At 25.3% G+C, this 22,920-nt stretch overlaps 1 protein-coding gene across 1 annotated transcript in view; it reads left to right on the forward strand.

Annotated features, from left to right (window-relative positions):
• Nucleotides 1–22,920, forward strand: part of LOC103576487 (uncharacterized) — a 131,132-nt gene that overhangs the window by 83,941 nt on the left and 24,271 nt on the right. The window lies entirely within an intron of this gene.

The following is a 22,920-nucleotide window of genomic DNA, read 5'->3' on the forward strand; positions in this document are numbered from 1 at the left end:
AACCTAATATTTTAAATCTAGCGGCCTTTGCATACTTTAGTATTTGTAGCATTTAATAATAACTGTAATTGAATAACTGTAATTAATTAATACACAAGTCGTCTAATATTTTTTAATTAATTGTAGAAAGTGCCTAATGTAGCATCGTAATAATTATTTAACAATTTAAATTAATTTTCTTATATTAACGTTCTACTTAATTCAATTAAATAATTAATAATTTTTGTTTTTACTGGCACTTGAAGGGTTGTAAAAAAATTTTTGATAAAGTGCTCAAAAAAATTTTGATTTATTAATAATTGAAGTTACAGGCTTGTATTTGTAGAGCAATTAATTTTAAAAATAATTTTGAGGCGTAACAATTTTTATTTTTATTTAAAAAAAATTTCTCTGCAAATATATAGCCGTAGTTTTTTTTTTAAATTATTAATTACGGATAAAAATTTGATTGAAATAATAAAAAAATTTCAAATGTTAATTAAATGATAAAATAAATATTTCATTAAATAAATGTAGTAGTAATAATTATGTTAAATTTAATATTAAAGTGTTACCATGGTCAGGAAATAAAATTTATGAAAAATCATCGTTCTAAATGTTTAATAATTTATATACTATTTTAAATATATTTATTTAGTTACATTAAATTCCAACAGAACGATAAGTTTTGACGAGTAGTCAAATAGAGATCAAAGGAATAAAGATTGATAAATAACGTAACTAATATTTATAAATAATTATTGACATTAACTGAACAAATAATAATAACAATAATAATAATAATAATAATAATAATAATAATAAAACGTGAAAATGGTTGTGTGCTTGGTTGTATCGAATGCAATACACAAATACTCAGATTATAAAAAAAATAAAAAATAAAATAAGACACTCGAGCAATTATAATTCATCATATTATTAACAATTGATGATAAATAATACAAAGGTTTTTAATTATTAATAATTAATATCAAATTTAATAAATTTATTAATTATTAATATTTATACATATATATAATATTATGTAATGATGATAAATATCGAGTGATTTATCAAGGACTGCACAATTACATTGACTAGATTAATTCTACAAAAAAAAAAAATCAATTAATTAATTAATTAATTAATTAATATAGTATGATTAAGGTGCATAATAAATTTCGGAAAATTATTATAATTCAATAATAAATAATAATAATAATAATGATATGAAAGAGGACGAAGTTCAATTATAATCAAGATCAATTATAAAGCCTGATTATTACAAAGTAAAAGTAAATATTAGAAACATATCCAGATATAAATATATTAAATGTCTTATGTTATTATTTATTTTTAAAAATTAAAAAAAAGCTTCTTTTGATTCTTAAACACTGCAGTGGGTTCAGAACTTCCAGTTATCTGTATATTGACATTTTTAACTCGGTGTATAATTTTAAAAATTCTATCCGTCGACTGAAGTGGAAGCGGATCTCTGACTGAATTTTGAACTTCAATAAAATTGATAACAAACTTTAAGATAAAAAGGCAGTAGATCATTAAAATTTATTTTATCAGTTTTTAATTTTTTTTTAAAGAAAAATTGACACTAAATTAAATTTCATTGGGCTTTAAGTGAATGATAAAAAAATTTGTGATTTTTTGTAAGAATGTTCTAAAAGAAATTACACATTTAACCCTTAACGGCCACATGAGATAACTCCCTTTTTTTGAAAATTTTCTGACCAATTTATTTAAAAGCTATAAGATCTCTAATTACATTTTTTTACGCCTGAGGTGACTAGTCACCTCCATGTGGCCGTTAAGGGTTAAGTCAAAATATCACTTATTTACATTTTTTAATGTTGGGTTCTAAGAAAGTTTAATATTTTTATTTTAATTTCAGTACTAAGTACAATAAAATTATTAATCAATACTTGTAATTATATTAAAGTTACACAGCACATAATAAACATGCAGTAAAATTGGGTCCCAAAATGTAGCGTTTAAGAATCAAATGATACATGAAAAAAAATTTTTAATTATTTGCAAGAAGATTTGAAAAAAAGAAGCTTGATTTTTTAAGCTTGGGCAATAAATTGTGCTAGAGCTATTGCGAATAAAATCAACAATAAAATGAAAATAATTATATAAAGAAAATGAAAAAAATTAGTAGGATATTTAGTACTGCTGAGGTCGTATAATTGTAATGTTGCTTATATTCAAGTTAAAAAGATTATATTCGCACGATCTTATATTTACAAATATAGTTTATCTGTTATAATGTCTATCCCCTTATTGACAATATGTTTTAAAAAAATATATTATATTATTGTTAGCAAGTTATTGATTTTTTCATTATCCAAATTTTACTTCCACTCTTCCTTACAGTGATCGTTTTTTTTTTTTTTATTTTTAATTTAATAACCCGAACCGAAAATCAAATTCTAGTTTAGTCCTCAAAGTGCAAGGAGAAAAATTTTGGTTCGAAACCTATCAATTTTTATTATACTGTCGACCAAACTAGCAACCGGAAGTGGAGCATCCAAAAAATTATTGTGCTCATACGAAAAATTATTATGCTGTATCACAATACTTACTGCGTGCGAGAAACTTATCAATAAGCTTCAATAACAATTATTTTCATACATTCTAATAATTGTGATGCGGCATAGTAATTTTTCATACACGGAGAGAAAATTATGGCAACTGATCCTAGTACGTTTATGAAATATCATCCCATACCGTTATGGTAATGATTACTTGGGATTATGGGATATAGACCCATACTTTCTGGGAAAAGTTTCCATAAGTATGGGAACGATTCCTATCATTATGGTAACAGTTTCCATATCCCATGTAAAAGAATCATGGTAATGATTACCATACTCATAGGAATAGTTCCCACAAGCAAATAGTAACCGATCCTATAACCACATTGTAATGGTTCCTAAGTGTATATGGGAATAAGCCCAATATATTATGGTAACTATTCCTATAATATTATTGTAAACATAACCATCATATTATGGTGATGATTGCTATAATATTATGGTAACCATTATCATAGTTACATGATAACGATTACCATGATTCCATAGGAACTATTTCGATACCATATGGGAATTATACCCATAATTATAAGAATGATTACCATAATATATATGGGTGCCGTTCCTATAATCAACATTTGAAAAAAACCGGTTACCATGCAGTATGGGAACCATTCCCATAATAAATTGTAACTGTTACCATAATTTTCTCTCCGTGTAGTAACAATAGCTTTTTGGATACTTGACTTCTTGTTTCAAGTTTGGTCGACAGCATAATAAAAAATTGATAGGTTTCGAGCCAACATTTTTCTCCATGTGGTAAAAATGGTCGTAACTACTACTTTGAGGACTAAACTAGGATAACTTTCTATACTGTTGTCAATCTTAAAATTCTAAATTGATCTTCAAAAACCTCATTTAGAACTTTGAGATTTAAATCCGAATTTTTTTTTTACTCGGACATCCTCACAAATAATTATCGTCTATATCAATAATAATAATAATTATTATTATTATATTTTTCTTTATTCATTATATGTGAAATTTAATATTGACTATAAAAACTACATGTCTCAAGAGAATCGATTGAGAGAGTGTCTAAAAAGCGCGTGCTCATATAAAAAACTTATTCGTATTTTTATTGCAATATTTGTTATGTTAGACGTCTCATTAGAGGCCAGTGGATTTACTTGTTTATTTTTTTATTTTTATTTTTATTTTCTTTTTCACCGCAGAGTAAAGTAAGATATCTAAAAGTATGACCTCTAGTAGTCAATAGACACTGAAGGATCAACTTACACACTCTAGAGCTGCCAATTTGTTAACTTTCTTCGCTCTTACCCTCCGGTTATATTAAACCGGAATAAAAATAATTGTCAATAAATCTGAGATAAGAAAATATAATTATCATCATTAAATTAAATTTTATTTATCTTAGTAATATTTGACATAACGTTTTAAATTTTTTTAAATTTATCATTGGAATAAATGCAGGAAGTTTTAATTACTTAAGATATAATAATTACTTCTTGTCTTCTCTTCTATCTTTATTATCCTTCTGTTATATATAATCTATTCTGCAGACAAGTTTCAAAACTATATATATACATATAAACTCCTTCAAGTTTGATTGAAAATCTATAGAACCGAAATAATTAAAGATAATGAGAATTAAATCTTATAGAATTTCAATCGATTTACTTTCAATTCATTTTATCTATTGTATTTTAGTTTTATTCAAGTAATTTAATTTATTTATTTTTTTCTATCATCTTTGAACCCATTTTTAGTTTCTTTATTTATTTTATTAAATAGGGGAAGGGAAGGGGGCAAAATTTTAAGCCCCCCCCCTCCCCTATTAGGGGAGAGTGGGACAAAATGGACCCCTAGGGGCAAAATGGGTTGACATTTATATTATATATAGGCCCTTATTTCTTAAGGGGCCCATTTTGCCCCCTCCCTCCCCTACGTGGTAAGAAGGGGAAACTGGGCACGACACCCTCTTCTTCTTTGAGCCGCTAATTTTTTTTGTGGTTGTTGAACATCGGGTATAAGTTTTTTTAAACCCAAGTTCATATAAAAATAAAAAAAAATGATGATTGCGATATATATGTAATCAATCACACAACTTTCCTTGACAAATCGCGCACCCTCGAGAAAGTTAGCAATCGATCATTTTGACTCTCTAATTGTCAATCTGAATACAAAGAAAAATATATTTAACTTTTATCCGTTTATTGAAATTTTCACTCTTCCAATCTCACAGATTAAAAGTCAGAGAATTTTCATCCAACAAATAATTTTATTCTTTACATTCTTTAATATATTCAACAAATGATAGATGATTTTCAGTTCCATTGAATTACTTTTTAAATTTAATAAAAAAATATTTTATTCCCGTTTTTTTATCAAAAAGAAATTGATTAATTTTTAATTTCCGATATTAAATTGCCTGGTAATTTTTCGTGATTATAATTAATTAATAAATAATTAATTACAAAAAATTAAAAACACTCTGCGATAATAAAATTTATAAACCGTAAAAATTATGTATACTTTTTTTTAATAATAAATTCCAGTCATATATTTGCAGTTAATATTTTATCATCAAGAGTTTATGAGCAAGAGAGATGAAAAGTTACAACCCACGCAAATATCTCAACAACCCACGTTGGTTTGTTGTAGAGCACACGCAGTAACTTCTGCTAAACTATCTACCAGTTACATCCTAGACCGTGAACTCGGTAGTTAAACAAAACTTTTTTTTTTTTCTTAAACTTCTCAATTTTTTTTTTTTTATTTACAAAGTAATTTGTCAACTAGAATTATTTTACAAACATTCTTTTATCATTTAATTATTAATTTCCGTATCAATTTTCGAAAATTGAATTTCAAAAATGAAACCACTAATTTTTTTTTAGCGCCATGTCTATTATTTATTTAAAATTTAAATTTCGAGTGAATCAAGCCGTGAATTTATATTGAATTTTCATTTTATCTTTTATATAAATCCAGAAAAAAAAAATATATATATATATATAAAGTGCAAGATAATAATGAAAAAAATTTCTGAATTGATAATAAGGTAAGTTGAGGATTAAAAAATAAATTTCAATTTATATTTTCATAATTGATTTAAAATAAACAGTTGTTATTTATTCAACATTAGAATTAAAAAAAGATATAAAAATATTTAAATTTTAAAGAGAAATAAAATATTTTACAGTTCAAAAGTACTTATTTATGCTTGAGATGAAATTATACTACAACAGGACAATAAAATAATAAATGAATAGCTAGTGTTTTTTTTTTTTTTTTTTTTTTTTTTTCCAAGATAAAAGGAGAGTAGATCGACGTATGCGGAGACACGAGAAGTCCTACTAGTTCACGAGTATTTTATATTATAAAATATTTTTCTCTCTATTTATCTTTATTAATTTTTTTTTTTTCTTTTCATTTATTTGTATTTATTCCATTGTTCGAATATTGATAAAAAGTCATAAAATAACAAGTTACACTTAAAATATAAATTTTTCGAATTTATAATTATTCAATCTATTTATTTTTAAATTACTTATAAATTAACTTTGTTTCTTTATTATTCATTATAATTATTTGGATAAAATTTTATGACTTGACTTATGAATATAATTGGTCAGTGTACAGATTCAATTGATTATTATTATCATCATTATTGTTCATATGAAATGTAAACCATGTTGCTAAGAGCTAATAATTAATATGACGTTTCAACTAAAAGATATTCTAAATCCATTAATATCAATACCTCTTTGGGTATCAACTCGACTAATACTAAGCCGATTATAATTTAAATTTAAATCCTGACGCTGTGACAATTTTCAGATAAATTAAATTCGAAATTTTTCGTTTGATTTTTCAAAATTTCATTCTTTCATCATTAAATTTTTTAAATTTTAAAAAAATATTTTTCACAAAAAATCAGATCCAAAAATATTTCAGAGGCATAATTCATAAATTTACAAAAAAAAGTTAAAATTCTTCAAACTAAAAAATAAAAGTTTATATTTATTTTTATAAATTAATATTGAAAAATTCGTAAGAAAAAAAATTTTTTTTTTTTTGTAATTAAAAAAAATAAAATATAAAATAAATGTAGGTCAAATCTCAAGATTGCCATATGCTACTAAGTTTACTAAGTATACATCTATATATATATATATTTATGGATGAATATAGACTGTAGTACTCTAAATGAATTTGAGAGAGATGAGATTGTATGGCAAGAGTAGAGCTGTTTTGTATTATATTCTAGGATGGAGCATATGTGTGTTTGTATTTACTACCAGCTTACAGTATATAGTTGTCTCGCAATATGCTCAAAGATATAGTACTCTCTTAGTGTACCTCGAACACATTGTTTGGTCGTCTCTCGTAATTATTCTGCAAGAATGGTTAACACCGTCCGAGCGAAGCTTTCTCGTTAAACTTGCGGACCAATTATTTTGAAAGCATTTTGATAATTAATTTCATTATCACTTTATAATTAATACTACTTGATTTTCAATTATTCATCCATATCTATTTCATCTTTCTTCCGACAAATTTTTTTTTTCACTTTACAATATTATTAATTAATTAATACACTGTAAAAAAATTGGGAGTCAATTTTGAATGATTACGAATTTTATTTAAATCCAAATTCGGAGTAAATTTTATTTTGAAGGAATTAAATAAATAAAAAGTTATCCGCTCCTTATTCACTTCGGATTTAATTCGTATTCACTCTGAAAAATTTTTTACAATTCCCATTTTCTATACATTAATAACTAAATGAATATATATATATATTCCCAAGAGTTATCATAGAGTGACATGTTTTGTGAAAAAATAAAAAAGATTTATAAAAATTTTTGTGGCAACTGGAATTCGTGTCGTGTCATGTAGAATTCTACTAGTTCATCTTAACCACATACATATGTACTAACGTGGGTTATTTATGCTATATATATATATATATATTTATAGAAGTTGAAATGTAGTGGATAGTGGGTGGTTGGGATTTGCAGTATCAACACAAGTGCGGGGTTACTGAGAGCTTAGCAAACATCCAACATATTGCGCCCAATGTCTCTCTGACTCTGTCAGATGTCAGGCACCAACTGCTTTACTGTAATACTAAGCATTCTACGGTTTTATTATAATTTTTATTTTTAATTTTATTTTTTATGCTAAATAGAGAACACTGGGTAGTAAAAATAATCCTCTATTTAATTTAGTAATTAAAGGATTTTATAAAAAAATTTTTTACAGATAATTTGTGATATTTTATAAAAAAAAAAAAAAAAAGATATAAATTAGCAAGTGAATTAAGCAAGCTAGATGATGGAATTGAAATGAATCCTCTAGTCATGTTACGGCATAACCCATTTTATTAAATTAAAGTTAAGCTTCTAGTTTATTATTCAAACGGAGCCTTTAGAATTTATAATTGAATGTTCGATCGAATTTTTTATCGACCACTTTTCATATTTTTTTTTTCTACCAGATGGTACGACAATACTTTGGTTTTAAAAAAATTAATAACGAAAAAAAAAAAAAAAAAAAAAAAAAAATAAATAAAATGGAATTTTTTTTTTTTTGTTAAATAAAATAAAATAAATTTATAAAAGACAGCTTTTCAAAAGCAGCTGCTTCTCTAAATCCAATTAATCGACTTTCTGCGGTTTTGAACGGCCATTATTCATTGGTATACCATACAAAAATAGCTAGCAAAAACAAATATATTTAAGATAATAATAATAATTAAAAATAGTAAGGAAGAATGAATAATGAGTTGGGAAAAAAATTCAATATTAATATGTCTGCACTTGTCGATCCACCTGTTCTCCGTACTTACAAACTCATACTTTTAAAGTCGATCACCAACAAAAGTTTTAACTGAAGCTCATGTTAAAATATTTTGTCTAGAAAGTTTTTTTTCAAATTTTTGAGATTGTCTATTTTTTTAGCATTACGTTCTTACTCTATTTTTTTTTTTACATTTCGTTTGCGAAAAAGTTATAAAAGAAAATTTATACTACGAATGTAGTATAAAAATATGAGTTTTCAAAAGTTTTGTCGACACGTCATTGCCACGTGTTCTTTTTCATAACTTATATATTTTTTATTTTCCATCGATATATAAGAAAGTAATTATTATATTTATAAAATATTGAATTATCGAATTTTAGTAAAAAATTTAGCTGTCATTTAAAAAAATATTTAATTAGCAGGCGTCATAATTAAATTTAAAGTAAAATATTTATCAGTAGGTGGACATTAGAACACTAATATCGAAAGCTTATGTTTATTTGAATAAGAAAAATTGTCGCGATCGATAGAAATATTAAAAAAAAATTAATTTAAAAATGATAGAAATTTTTTTTTTTTTTTTTTTACCGCGAACGTTAAAGCTTCTTAATGATTTTTTATAAATTTAAATTCTTTTTTAGAGGATAAAGAAATACTTTTTAGATTTGTAAAATTTATTTTTATTTTTATGGAAATATAAGATTTGCTCGGAAAATACAACAATACATTTTAACAAATATTTATTCTGGTTATATCACATAAATATTTTACACTATATAAATAGAAGAAAAAATTGAAAGAGAAAATCCAGCTATTGTATTTAATCCGCATTTAATTTTTTTTTTTTCTAAAAACGAATATTGCAAAATAAAATATATTATATTATTTAAATACAGTATTTTTAAATAAAAAAAAAATAAAATTTCTCTGAAAAACCGAAATAGACGAAAAATAAATCTAAATGTCACGAAAAAAAAAACATTCTGAAAACTTACAAATACTTAGTTATTCAGCCACCAACGACAAACAAAAAATAAATATAAGTTCAAAGTGTAAAAAAAAAAAAAAAATACAGAATAAGTAAAAGAAATGTGAAATTCCAGGCAAAATCAATTTTTCCCATCGAAATCACATCCGTGCATCCCTTCTAGTTGTTCGTTTTCATTCTTGGTATAGAATGACAAGTAACCTGAAAGCCAATAACGCTATAGAAATTCTTGGACATTCTGGTCTCTTTTTCACGATCACAACACTAGATAATACATTACCCAGAAAATTTAACTCTATGAAAAAATTTACCACAGTAGCAAAAAAACATCTTTTTATTTTTATTAATAATTTTTCCTTTTATTAAAAAAAAAAATTACTCTCTAAAAACGAATTAATGAAAACTACGTGACAATCACTATTTGGCATTGAATAGTCACTTATTGCTAGTAAAAATATACCACTATTTGAATTAGTGACATACTTTTCACTAAAAAACAGTAAATAGTCACTATATATTATAATTAATATAGAAGTGGGCAAGTAATTCTTATTTTAATATGTTAATAAACAGAAACCTCTTAGTATTAAATCTTCTTAAAATAAATTAAACTGTAAAATATTGAGAGCTTTTATCTTTATGAAAAGTGAAGAACTAATGATCCGCGAACGGAGCTCAAACATCAAAAAATTCGTTTGAAGATTATAATATATTATCATTATTATTATTATTTTTTTTTTATCTGTATTGATTATGATTGTACGAGGTCACCGTAGATAGAAGGCGTGATATAGTAGCTGCGTAGCAACAAATATGTATAAATATATTGCATACCTTAAATGCAAAACATACATACATTTGTTTATGATATATATTTTATGAAAACGTATTAAGGTCAGTGCAGCCAGATCACGGACGAAAAGTTTACCTTCCTAAGTACTGTTTAAGCTGTTAGTGATGCTAAAATGCTGGAAGGGGAACTTTTCGTCCGCGATATGTCAAATAGTTTTATTAGGGAGATTTCATGAGCTTTTAAGAGACTTAACTTTGATTTTTTTTATATTTAATATCATTAGATACACATGAGTAATCTATGGTGTAGAGAAAAAAAATTTATATGATTGAATATTACTATAAATATGTTGTAAATATATAATGGCTTGTAATATGTGAGTAATAAACTCAAACGGACTCATAAGTATCAGGTTTTTTTTTTTTTTTTTTTTTTTTTTTTATTAAAAGGGGTAAAGTCAACTTGAAAAAAAAAAAAAAAAAAAAAAAAAAAAAAAACAAGCCGATTAAAAGATAGGAAATTTTTTTCTCTTGATGAGGATTTTTATTGTTTAGGCAGCTTTATTTTCAATTGTATAAAATACCAGTTTAAAAAAAATAATTTTTGAATATTTGGTGTATCGAATTATTTTAGCAATATTTAAAAAAATGAAAAAGCTAATAAATAATTTATTATCTATTTTCATTTTATTTCTTTTGATGTCTGTTTTTTTTTTATATTTTTTTATCGATATAAATAAATACTTTAACTTTACTTTTTGTTTCCATTTTCTTTCAATTTCATTTTCACTTATTTTACACGCGCTCCGTGGTATATTGGAAAACCATCAGATGCTTTTTAGTTAACGTATTTTATATACTCTTCGGTTTCTTGTACAATATTGTGAAATCCTTTTTGACGTTACCACAAATTAATTTCCGTACTATTATATATTTTTCCTTTTCTCGATTTTAAATTCAATTATTTTTTATACATCATATATCATTTATTCATTTTCTTTATCGCTAATTGAATTAACACATACAAAATACTTTTCAATAGTATAAATTTCAATGCGATAAATTATCGCATTTATATTAAACGCGTAAGCTACTTTCTCTGGCTCGTTAGGTATTTTGAGGACCGAAGTCTGTGGTCAGACACTACTCCTAGACTATGAAAATGTTCTTTCCCACTATATATAGAGAAGGATCGAGAATAATATCAAGAGGGATGAAGAGGAATTCCAACAGAACCCTTCGGAAATCCCTAACGTTACGTCATCTAGGCATTCTCACCCTCTCTTTGTTATCTATATCGATTATTACACTTTAAAAAAAAGCGCTTCTAAAATGGACTAAATTTCATAACAATGCCGATGCGGTGTTACTTATAAATTGTGTTATCCAGCGGGTGTAAAAACGGTGTATATACGAAGGTAAATAACTCTGATCGGAGTATAAGTGTGAGAAAATTAGGGGCTTAAGTTCTACAAAACAGAAAAAAAAAAATAATATTTTGTTAAAATTAAACATAAAAAAAATTCTATTACTTTTGAAATAAGAAATGTCACTTTTATTAAACTGAACAAATCGCTGAAATTTTTTGTCTCTTATCAAAGTAAATATTTAGGAACAATATAATAATTATATTTGTTATAAATTTCATGTTTTCCATGAGGTAATAACTGATTTAAAGATGATAAAATAATCATACGAACCCGTATTTTATATTTTATACATTAATATTCAAATATAGTTGTGGACAAATGTCCTTTGAACTTTTCCATAAATTGGTAAATCTGTCGTATTATTCAACGTCTGATAATTCAAAAGTAAAACTACTTTTTTTTAACACCGCTAACAACTATTTGTTAGCACCGTTTTTTGATTTAAATTCAACACTGACATTTTTAACACAGCAAACATGGACTTAAATTTTTTTTAAGTGTATTGTCTAATTTTAATTATACAATCAGTTGTTGGGTCTGTTGATAATAATAATAATAATTGTTAAATAAATACTTGTTTCTATGAACGTGCAAGTGAAATATATAAAGGTGGCCTTCTTACAATCGCGATTAGGTTAAATTGAGACTCCAGTTACAAAGAGATTGTATTTTTTACAAAATAAATTTAATCGATAGTCCGGGATAGGTCGTCAAGGACGGATGAACTTCACGGATGTGAATCTTCAAGGATGCTTTTTGAGGACATACATGTTCATCTACTTGAACAACTCTTCTCTTATACAATTCAATATGTCTTAGATCTCGAAAAATTTAATATATAAGCTTACGACAATTTTTCAAGCGATCATAAGTTTTCGGTCAAAAATTTATTGTACCTTTGGTTGCATTAATTGAAATATTTTATTCTTAAAAGAAAATGTAAATAAAAATAGTCATTAAAATAATTCGAAATTCAAATGAAACCCCAGTAATTTGTAAATTTGTTTGCATAACAAAGTCATGGTCTTATAAATTTTAAGTATAAATCGTTTAAACAAGAGAAGCCTCGTAAAAATTCAAATGATTTTGGTCTCGATTTATGGAGCCTTAAGTCTGTTTTTCACTTTTTTTCTTAACTGAAAGCTTTTTTGTGTCATCTGTTATGGTTTCTTTATATAAACCGCGATCAAAAAAGTACCGAGATAAAGACTCAGATCATATATTGTTCGAAGAGAATAGTTGTAAAAAAAAAAAATGTGATAAAAAAATAACGGGATCATTGAAACTGATGAGAAACCCTTTCAAGTAAAGATACTCCTTTGGGATTTAGCTTTGGCTTGGAGACTCTTTAGTTTAGTTCAAGAGCTTTTTGCTTTTCCATACGTCTTTTGTCGACTACATAAGGAATCCTATTAATCACACTTTCTTTTCACTACTTTTTTACAATTAATCTCTTTTAAATTCTATTGATCAAATCTTTACGATCTAATCTCCTTCAAATTCTGAACATACATATTTTTTTTAATTCAATAAACACCAACAATTTTCAAATTTTTTTTTTAACAATTTAATTTTAAAAAAAAGAAAAACTAAAAAAATGCACATGTAGAAAATTAAAAAAACTATAGGTGCAATTTTTTTAAATATTTTTTTTTTTTAAATTTATCGCTTTGAAAAAACATGTAAAAATTATTAGACGGCAAACTTCAGTATCATAAATTAAAATCATTTATTTTGAATTAGATAATAAATATAGAGGAGCATGGGGTAAAATGGGACATTATTTAAAAGCAAGATTTTTTGTTTTATTACAAAATTTTTATTTGCGGTGTAGGAAAGGAAGAGAAGTTGAACACCCTAGACTATAACCAACTTTTTTTTTTATATTGTGTCACATCTTACCCCGGGTTATTTTCTCTTCGAAGTTTATCAGACACTTAATATTTTTTTTATTATAAAAAAAAAAAAAAAATTTTAATAGTGCAAAAAAAAGTAGACATAAATTTTCGATCATTGCATTAAAAACAACGTCATAAAAATTATATGACTGTTGGTAAATGAAAGATTATAAAAACTATATAAATATATAAATCATTTTTATCCCTTATAAGTATATTTAATCGAGTGTACAAAGAGTAAATAAAATAAATCTCTACAGTGTGAATTTTGTATAAAAAATTTCGAGCCTAAAAAAAAATTTTTTTGAATTTCTAAAATTTATTTAATATTCAAAAGCTATAAATTGCCGTTTAAGATGATTATATTATATTTTGGAAGATTTGTAAACTGAAAATTTATTAATCTGTAGTTTATTAATTAACTAATATCCATAAATTAAAAAGTTTTCGAGATGTTTATTGAGAGAAATATAAATATTTAAATTCAAAACTCGAGAAAGTAGAGAGAATAATAGACAACTTCTATAAGACAATAGTTAATTGAATTCATAGCACGAAGTAGACTATAAATAAATTTTATTCACTTAGTCAAAACTTATCCTCTGTATTTTATTTACTCTCTCATTTGAGCAGCTTAAAGCATTTTACTAAAATTAACTTAAATTTATTATAATCAAATTTTTATTTTTTTCCGTTACTTTAATTTCTCATAGACGTAAAAAATGACTAGAAAAAAAAGTAAGCAAAACATTAGGGTCATAAATATTTCAATGTCGTATTTTGGTGGCTAGAAAAAAAATCGTCATCTTATGAAAACATCACAGTACATATATATACTGTTATATCATCCTTCAAGTTACATCCACGACTGAGATGATAACGGAATGAAGAATATAAGGATAAAAAGCTTTCTACCGTGAATTATTAATCTCAAACTGCCTTACTACATATATTTATATCATTACAAATAACTATTTCATGCATTATAAATTGTCTTTTCGTTACAATAAATTTGTTTTTTTTTAGATAAAATCATATTATAAATAAATGAATAAATAATTTAAGTTATTAATATTACATTATTGTCAATTTTTAAAATGTACAGCCGTCATAAGCCTCTTCCCCTCAATCGGGAGTTACTGAGTCCAAACAGCTTCCCCACTTAACCACTCTAAAGAGTTTTGTACTAGAGAATCCGTTATAAGCCTCCGTTAAAATTCTCTAAATTATAAACTAACAATAAAAAAAATATCAAAATTAATGATGAAAATTTACTATCTATGTTTCGCGGATAATAATTTAATCATTATTAAGTAAAATATAATTTATTATTCATAATTGTAATCATTAATTACATCAAAAGCTTCTGTTACAATTTAAAAGTTTTATTGAGCATTAAGTTGATCAATAAAATTATTATTTTAATTATTACTGTAATCAATACCGTTATCATTACAATTTTTTGCATTTAAATTATTATTAGTGTAAAAAGATGAGTATTTATTTTAGCGCCATAAGCACCAGGAAAATCGGGATAGTCGCGTATGTAACAAAATGTAAATATGACGTTTAAAATAATGTAAAATAAAACAGGCTTATAACGGGTAGTCGAGAACAAAACTAAACGCACGGTAGTGGGAAGACTAAAATTACGAGAAAAATTTCCTCTATACCCTAGATCAAGCTTATGACGGTAGTCGACTTTAATCTAAAAATTGGTCATAAAAATCAATAAAATTTATATAAATCACAAATGGCCTATATTTTAAAGTCATCAATTAGTCTCTTGTGAGTTAATTGTTTAATAATTTACAAAATAAATATTTACTTATTCAGAACGAAATTAAACCACATAAAATTGTAGTCATAATAAATATGAAAAAAAAATGACTAGTAGGTTCATATATCGGTTTTTTATTGCGTGAAAAATTTACTACAATACAAGCTTATGACGACGTTAATTTACGATACAAAACCATTTGCTTTAGCAAGTTACTGCAATTGTACTTTCACGTACAACATAAAGCTCGTATTACATCTATATATATATATATATATATATATATATATATATATATATATATATATATATAGTGAAAGAGAAGCCGTATAAACGTTTTAAGTATAATTGCAACAGTTAAACCATTAATGGTTGCATGATAACTTGTGCCAACTGTTTCATTTTATCTTCATCGTTTATAAACATTTTGACCAAAAATTTATTCTATTATTTTTATTATTCCACTTTTAATTTTCACCAGATGGAAAAACTATGAAAAAAATATTTCTAAATTTTTTCACTCAATTTTTTTTTTCTTAAGTACAAATGAGTAATTTGTTGCTCAATAAGTTGATATCGAAAGTACTTGAGAGCTTACAGAGAAAAAGTTTAGTTGTATGTAAATACAATGTCGAAGAAATAGAAAAAAAAAAAAAAAAAAAAAAAAATAAACAAAAAAAAGAAGGATAAGAAGTAGGCGCTTTAATCGTTGCTTAGCATACAAATAAGAAAGGATATTTTATTGCATCGACTTACAACTTCAAGGCACGAATCACCGTCTATACATATATCTATCACGTCTACCAACGGATATATATCCACTGTATTCAATACACGTTGCAAGTAACTCAATTCTTCCATCAATAAAAATACATAATTAATACTCTTATTCTTCATGTCAGCTACAAAAAAAAATTTTCATAAATTTAAAATTCATTTTTATTCATTTTTTTTTTTGCCAAATTATTTTTTATTTCATCTAATGTTCCTATTTAAAAATTTTCAACGATATTTATTCTTAAAGATAACTCTACTTAAGGCTCGTAAGCTAGTTCAGAGAGCAACGAGTTTAGAAATATCTCTTGCAAGGTTCCAAATAATTTTCAAAAGCTGCTAAAAATTTTTATTTCTTGTCTACAAACTTCTAGGTCTGTAAGACCCAAAGGAAAAAATTTTTATTTCTCGTCTTTTGGCTGTCAGACATTTTTTTTTTAACAACAAATTATAACCGATGTAGTTTAAGTTTTTTACTGCAAGTTTTTAAAAGTTGTATCTAAGATACGCAAGTCTTATTAACGTTTTTGTACGTCAACTATATCTAAAATCCGTTTTTACGGCTATTTACGTCTTCAAAAATTGAATTTGCGTTTTTAAAGTCTAGTACATTAAATTTATGACCTGAATTTAGACTCAGGTATTTTATAAAAATTCAAACTGATTACAATAAATTTTGTTTGAATTATTTCTGTGTAAAAATAAAAAAAACCGAATTTTAAAAATTCTTTGGTTTCAAATAATTTAAAAATAAAATAGCTATTGGTTGATTAATAATGTCTGTACCTCAAAACATGTATCAATATATATGTATCTAGAAATATATAACAGGCCGATCTGAATTTCCGGCTTGCAATCGTCCAAATGGAATTTGTGTCAGCGATATCGCGGTATTACATAATGAAATGTGACGGGCTTGTTATCAGGCCGGACGACTAGTCGTTCGAGAGAATATATATATGAATATATGAGTATAGTATGTATAGGAGAGTTACAAATATTGAGAAACGTAGTAGTATAGTCCGTATAGTCACATCAGTAGTTTAGGATTTGGTTTGTGGTAGCTTGTAGCAGCGGATCGATGTTTGTCGCAAAATAGCAATAACTACAGTAACTACTCCAACAGCCAACAGGAGAAGTAATAGTCATATAGCTAAAGCAGTAACAGCAGTGGCAATAGAAGCCAAACCATTTATACAGAGCATAGCTTTTCCAGTTGAAAAGCGAATAGAAGCATTGCAGGATGACTAAGGAACCAGTCAGTTTCACCCTCTGTAACTATTGCCAGGCGCCAAAAAGTCTAGCCAAATAAAAGATCGAGGTTATTACTCTTATTTCTGAAATAACTATTCTTGTCAATCAATTACTTAATGTCATATTATTTATTATTATTAATTATAAGTAAAAAAATTATCATTTAAATGAATCGTTTATTTGAGAAACCCTATAAGTCAAGAAAACAAAATTTTTCAGGACAACACAAAAAACATTTTTCTGAAAAAACTTGCCATTGAAATAGCAAATAAATAATTTAAAAAAATAATTTTTGCGCCTCTGAAAAATATTAAACAAGAAAAATTCAATTTTTTAATTGAAACTACCTTAAAAAATTATTTAAAGTTGATTGACTTATGGGGTTTCTCAACCAAACGGAAAAAAAAGTTATAAAATCATTGTTTTTTTTATTTTTTCCACTCAAATAATTAATCAAACTGATAAAATGAAGTATATAATATGTGTAGAAACTCTAAGACTCAAAAATTAAAAAAAATAATGATCAATTTAAGTATTTTAATTAGTCATATTATTTTTTTTCCAAAAAAAGCGCGAATTTTGAATAAAAAAGAAAAAATTATTTTTATAAAACTAAAACTGCATTTGTTTATTTGAAAAACTCCATAAGTCATTGACTTATGGGGGTTCTCAATAAAATTAAATTTCTGTCACCCCGTTAATTGTTTTTTAAACACTGATTTGATGAATATTTTTATTAATTTCTATGGGGGGACATCCAAAGAACCCAAAAATGCAAAAAAACCTAATTTCGAAAAAATATGACTTATGGGGTTTCTCAAATAAACGATTCAAATAGAATTTGCTGCAAAGAATATCAAATAAATAAAAAAAAAAATTATTTTTTATTTGTCTTGATTTTTTTTCTTTATTTTTAAAGGATTTAAATGTCGTCCCTCCAACTCAAAAGAAACGTTTCATAATTTTAAAAAAATATTTTATTATAAATCCTCTTTCCGCGTCACTTTGACGTGACTTTTTTTCTTTTACTTTCTGTTTTCATACTTTTACTCTCTTATTATGTAAACTTTTGTCAAGAGTTACTTTATGTGCAAGTTATAATTCAGTTAGACTTTTTTGCTCTTCAGCTTACGTCGAAAATAAAATTTATAAAAGATGAAACTTTAAGGAAAATATTAAAAAGATAATTTTTTTTTCCTTCTCGTTTATTGCATTTAATATATTTGTAATTAAAACAATTAAAAGTTTACTATAATATTTTTCATAAACTATTAAATTAAATATTCTTGACAGTATAGGCAAATTATAATTTAATAAAATTTAATCGAGTTAAAAATTAAGTTATAAATTATAAATCAAATATGCGTCTATTTTTTTTTAATTAATAAACAATAAACAATTATTTTATTAATCAACAACTTGGGTAATCCCTGTTAAATCCTAGGAGCTTTTAAAGTGCTTTTCTTGCATTATCTGGCTGTCGGCCAGTGTTGGATTTTGTCACGTGGAAGGAAACGAGATGGGGTCACACTTTCTACACGAAAAAAAAAAAATATTCCGCGGGATATTCCGTAAGGGATTGAAAGAAATACAACCCGAGTTATCAACTCTTTTGAAAAGTGTGTGAGTGTGTGAGTGTAAGTTTCTCGGGGATTATTGTGTATCCTTAGGTTATTGCAGGGTTTACTAAGTTGCTTGTCCATCCGATTGGCACGTAAAAGACACCACCCACCCTCAATCCGGAATTTCCAGCTACATGCTACACGTCTTCATATAAAGGGCTTAGTAAATTCTTAAAATCTACTACACTTTATCTATTGTCCCTACTATTATTTTTTTTATTTCATTTTCTGGTCGCATGTGAACAAAAAATAGCCCTATTATATGGAACACAAACATCCTTTTTATAAGGGTGGAAAGTATGAAGATAATGCGGGCATTGAAAATAAAATTTATAATTAACTTTTCTTTTCAAGGATTTTTACTTTACTTATATTGTCTTATCTACTTTTATCACTGGTACGAAATAGCTTATGAAATAATGCTCTTGGACAAGTAATAATCTAGTATCAGTATACTGGTGATTCATAAAGTTACTATAAGTTTTGTAAGTACATATATTTAGTACTTCATAACAAATGTGTAGCGTATTATATTAGAAACTGTTATATAAGGTCGAATAGCATCTATATATATATATATATATATATATATATATATATATATATATATATATATATATATATATATATATGTATATAATTAGAATCTTGGCAAAATAGAATACTGTAGGAAAAATGAAGTACTCAAAAATTTTGAAAAATATCTTCTTTTTTTTTTTTAAGTTTCAAAATTGAAATTTGTTATGTCGATCATTTTTGGGCAGCTTAAAGTGACTGAAAATTTTTTTAAAAATAATTAATTATGCCATATAGGGTAAAAGTAGCATTTGTGGCCATTGTTCCATTTTTGGACATTTAACACTTTATTTCAATTAATTGAAAAATATAAAAAAATTGATAGTGTTATAAAAGTATCTTTGAACGCATTATAAAAATTAATGTCATTGTGTATTTTACAAATTATTTTATTAAAATTTTAGAGATTTCCAAAGTGGCCAAAAATAGTACTTCTTATCTATACAATAGAGAAATAGAAAAATGGCTAAAAATTAAATTCTATTCATTTGAGAAATGTTATAATTGAATATAAAATTTTATTTCATGACTTTCATTAGGAGTTAACAAGAGCTGAAATTTTCAAAAGAGATTTTTGAGCTCTGTAAATTAATTGAAATAAATATTTTCATCCCAGTTTTTCAATACTTAGCACGAATAAATTTTCATAAATTTAAAATAAAATAGATATTATTGTCTCACTAATTAATTTCAAAACAATATTTTCAATAAATACTAATGAGTAATGCATAGCAATTAATAACTGATTGATATGAGTGTTCATGAACGGAAACAAAATATAATTAATTATTAGTGAAAAATAAATCATGAGTATCAATTAAAATATAATAACTACTGATTTGGATATATTAGTAAAATAATATCACTTGACAATTGAGTTTTCAAGTGTAATTATTTTCATTAAAGAACATGGACTCAATTAGTCACATACTGTAATTTAAATCCTTGATACTCACATTTAGAGTAAAAAAAAAATTATTTCCTGAGTAAAATTACTGACAGAATTTTCATAAAAATTATTGAAAGACGGATCATCACTTTTATGTTTTAACCAGTTATTTATTATAATTATTTTTTCATAAAGGAATAAAAGACTCAAACCAAAGAAAATATATATTTTTGCACTTGAATATAGTTTATGTATTTAGCCTGTGCACAACAGCTTTTAATTCATTATCATTATCTATTATATCCGGATTCTTTGGGTGAGTCTTCAATGCAGTCTTTGAATTCAACTCTTGTTTTATATTATAATACCAGTCTCTTCCAATTATTTCTATTGTGAAGGTTCATTTAAAATATTTATAGAGTTTATTTTATTATTAATACACAAAAGCTCTGCAATTAAATATATTTCAATGTATATTAAATCCAAAAGTATAACATTTGATACAAAAAAATGATCAAATGTTAGTTTATATTCATCATCTTAGTGCTGCGTATTAATTATTTAATTTATTAATTTTTAAATTTCCAAGCTGTGTAATCAGTTGATACATTGATATTTTGAATTTCTAATTTGCTTTGGTCCATCCGTATTTTTAAAAAATTCTTAACAGTTCAAATTTTATTTTGTCAAAAATTAAATTTTTGCCAAAATAAAGTAAAAGTGAAAGCGCGATAAAGGATTTGCCGCTACTTCAATAATTATTTAAAAAAAAAAGAAAGAAATTATTATATAATAGCGCGACCAGCGAAAGATAAAAAAATTGTTAAAAAAAAAAGTTCATCTAAAAAATTCACAGATATAAATTAAACTTCACAAGAAAATTTTAATATCCCGATCAAAGTAATAAAAAATGACCTCCTTTTAATTTGATCTATAATAGAACAACTCCGCGTTTAATCTCCTCAAATATTTATTATTTTCATTCCAATTACATAAAAAATAATTAATAAGTAAATAAATAATTCCAGTATTTTTCACAAGTTTATTTTCATCATCAAACTGGCATCTCATTTATTTCAAACAATAAATTTAATTCCCGTAAATAAAAAAAAACTAAAACTAAGAATTTAAAATTTTTTTAAACAATTGAATTTATTTAGAATGTTAATTTATAAGACACAGAGAGTATGTAAAGTGGTTCGGAGATGGTTTTAAATTTAAAAAGGGGGAATGAAGTATGCTGTGTAGAGTGTGAGTTGAGTTTAGTTGAGATATAGTTGTCCTGGGTGCCCTGCGCAAGGGACTCAAATGAGGGATGTAGATACCAGGGGCTCAAGGGGAGGCTGGGTCGCTGTTACCGTCGCTGTACGATAACGTCGACAGCCCGTCGTCGAGCGGCTCAGTAGTACGCTACCACCCACGCACGTAGTACACACGGTCATCCACGTGTGATCGCGAATCAGTATTTTAAAATATTTACACTCATTATTTTTTATTTTAATTAATTGATAATTACCCATTTATGTTATTAATTATTTATGCTAATGAGTATTTAAAATTTTTTGAAATATATACTAAAATCAAATCCATATTTATTAACAGTAATTTAATAATTTATTAAATGTAATTATTTTAATTGTATGGATTATTTAAAGATCAATGATTGTGAACTTTTCAAGTGGCAATTACTTAATTCAATTACCGACTATGGTAAAATTTAAAATGAAATTTTAATTGTCTATTTTTTTGTGTTTTTAAAAAATTTTTTTCAACGATTTCATTTTTTTTTTCTGATTACTTTTTATTTTGTCATCATACGGAGTTACGTTCTATTGTAAGTATTTTTATATGTTTTTAACAATATCAATAATTATTTACCCCTAATTAATTATTTTTAATTTTTTTCTCGAAACAAATCACAAATTTTTTTTTTTTACCAAATCTGGTAATGCAAAGTGTCAGTTTGTACTTAATTTTTTTTTTTTAATTTTTGTGGATAAAAAAAAAAACATTTAGCAACATATTTTTTGTATACTATAGAATTCAAAGATAAGATACTAAAAAAAATTCTCTTGGAGTATTTCTTGTGTCAGATAAAGTTCTTTGAAAGTTTTCTACAAGATGTAAAAGGAATAAATTTTTTTTAAGCCCCCTGGCCAATCTCTTTGGTGAAGTCTTTGTCGTGCGCGTTTGTCGCTTTTATCACAAATTTTTTTCTCTGCTTTACTTTTATTTTATTTCTTTTCAACAGTTTTTAAAATTTTTTTCATTTTTATTCCCGAGTGATCCGGGAGTCATCCAAAAGAATCTGTCGTCTCTTCCGGAATAAAATGAAGGAATCACGGTTTTTCATCTTCTTTTTATATGCACACGAGTACATATATGTGCTGTTGATTGTAAAAACGCGGGTGTACTTGTACTACTTCGACACAACTTTCTACATCATTATACGTCAGAAAAAAAACTTTATTTTTTTTTTTAACGTTATTGGTAACAAGCTCTCTTTTTTTTTTTTAATCAAATGTACTGAAGGATTAATTATAACTCAATTTAA

Source organism: Microplitis demolitor, chromosome 5, assembly GCF_026212275.2.
Source record: "Microplitis demolitor isolate Queensland-Clemson2020A chromosome 5, iyMicDemo2.1a, whole genome shotgun sequence".
NCBI classification, from domain to species: Eukaryota; Metazoa; Arthropoda; class Insecta; order Hymenoptera; family Braconidae; genus Microplitis; species Microplitis demolitor.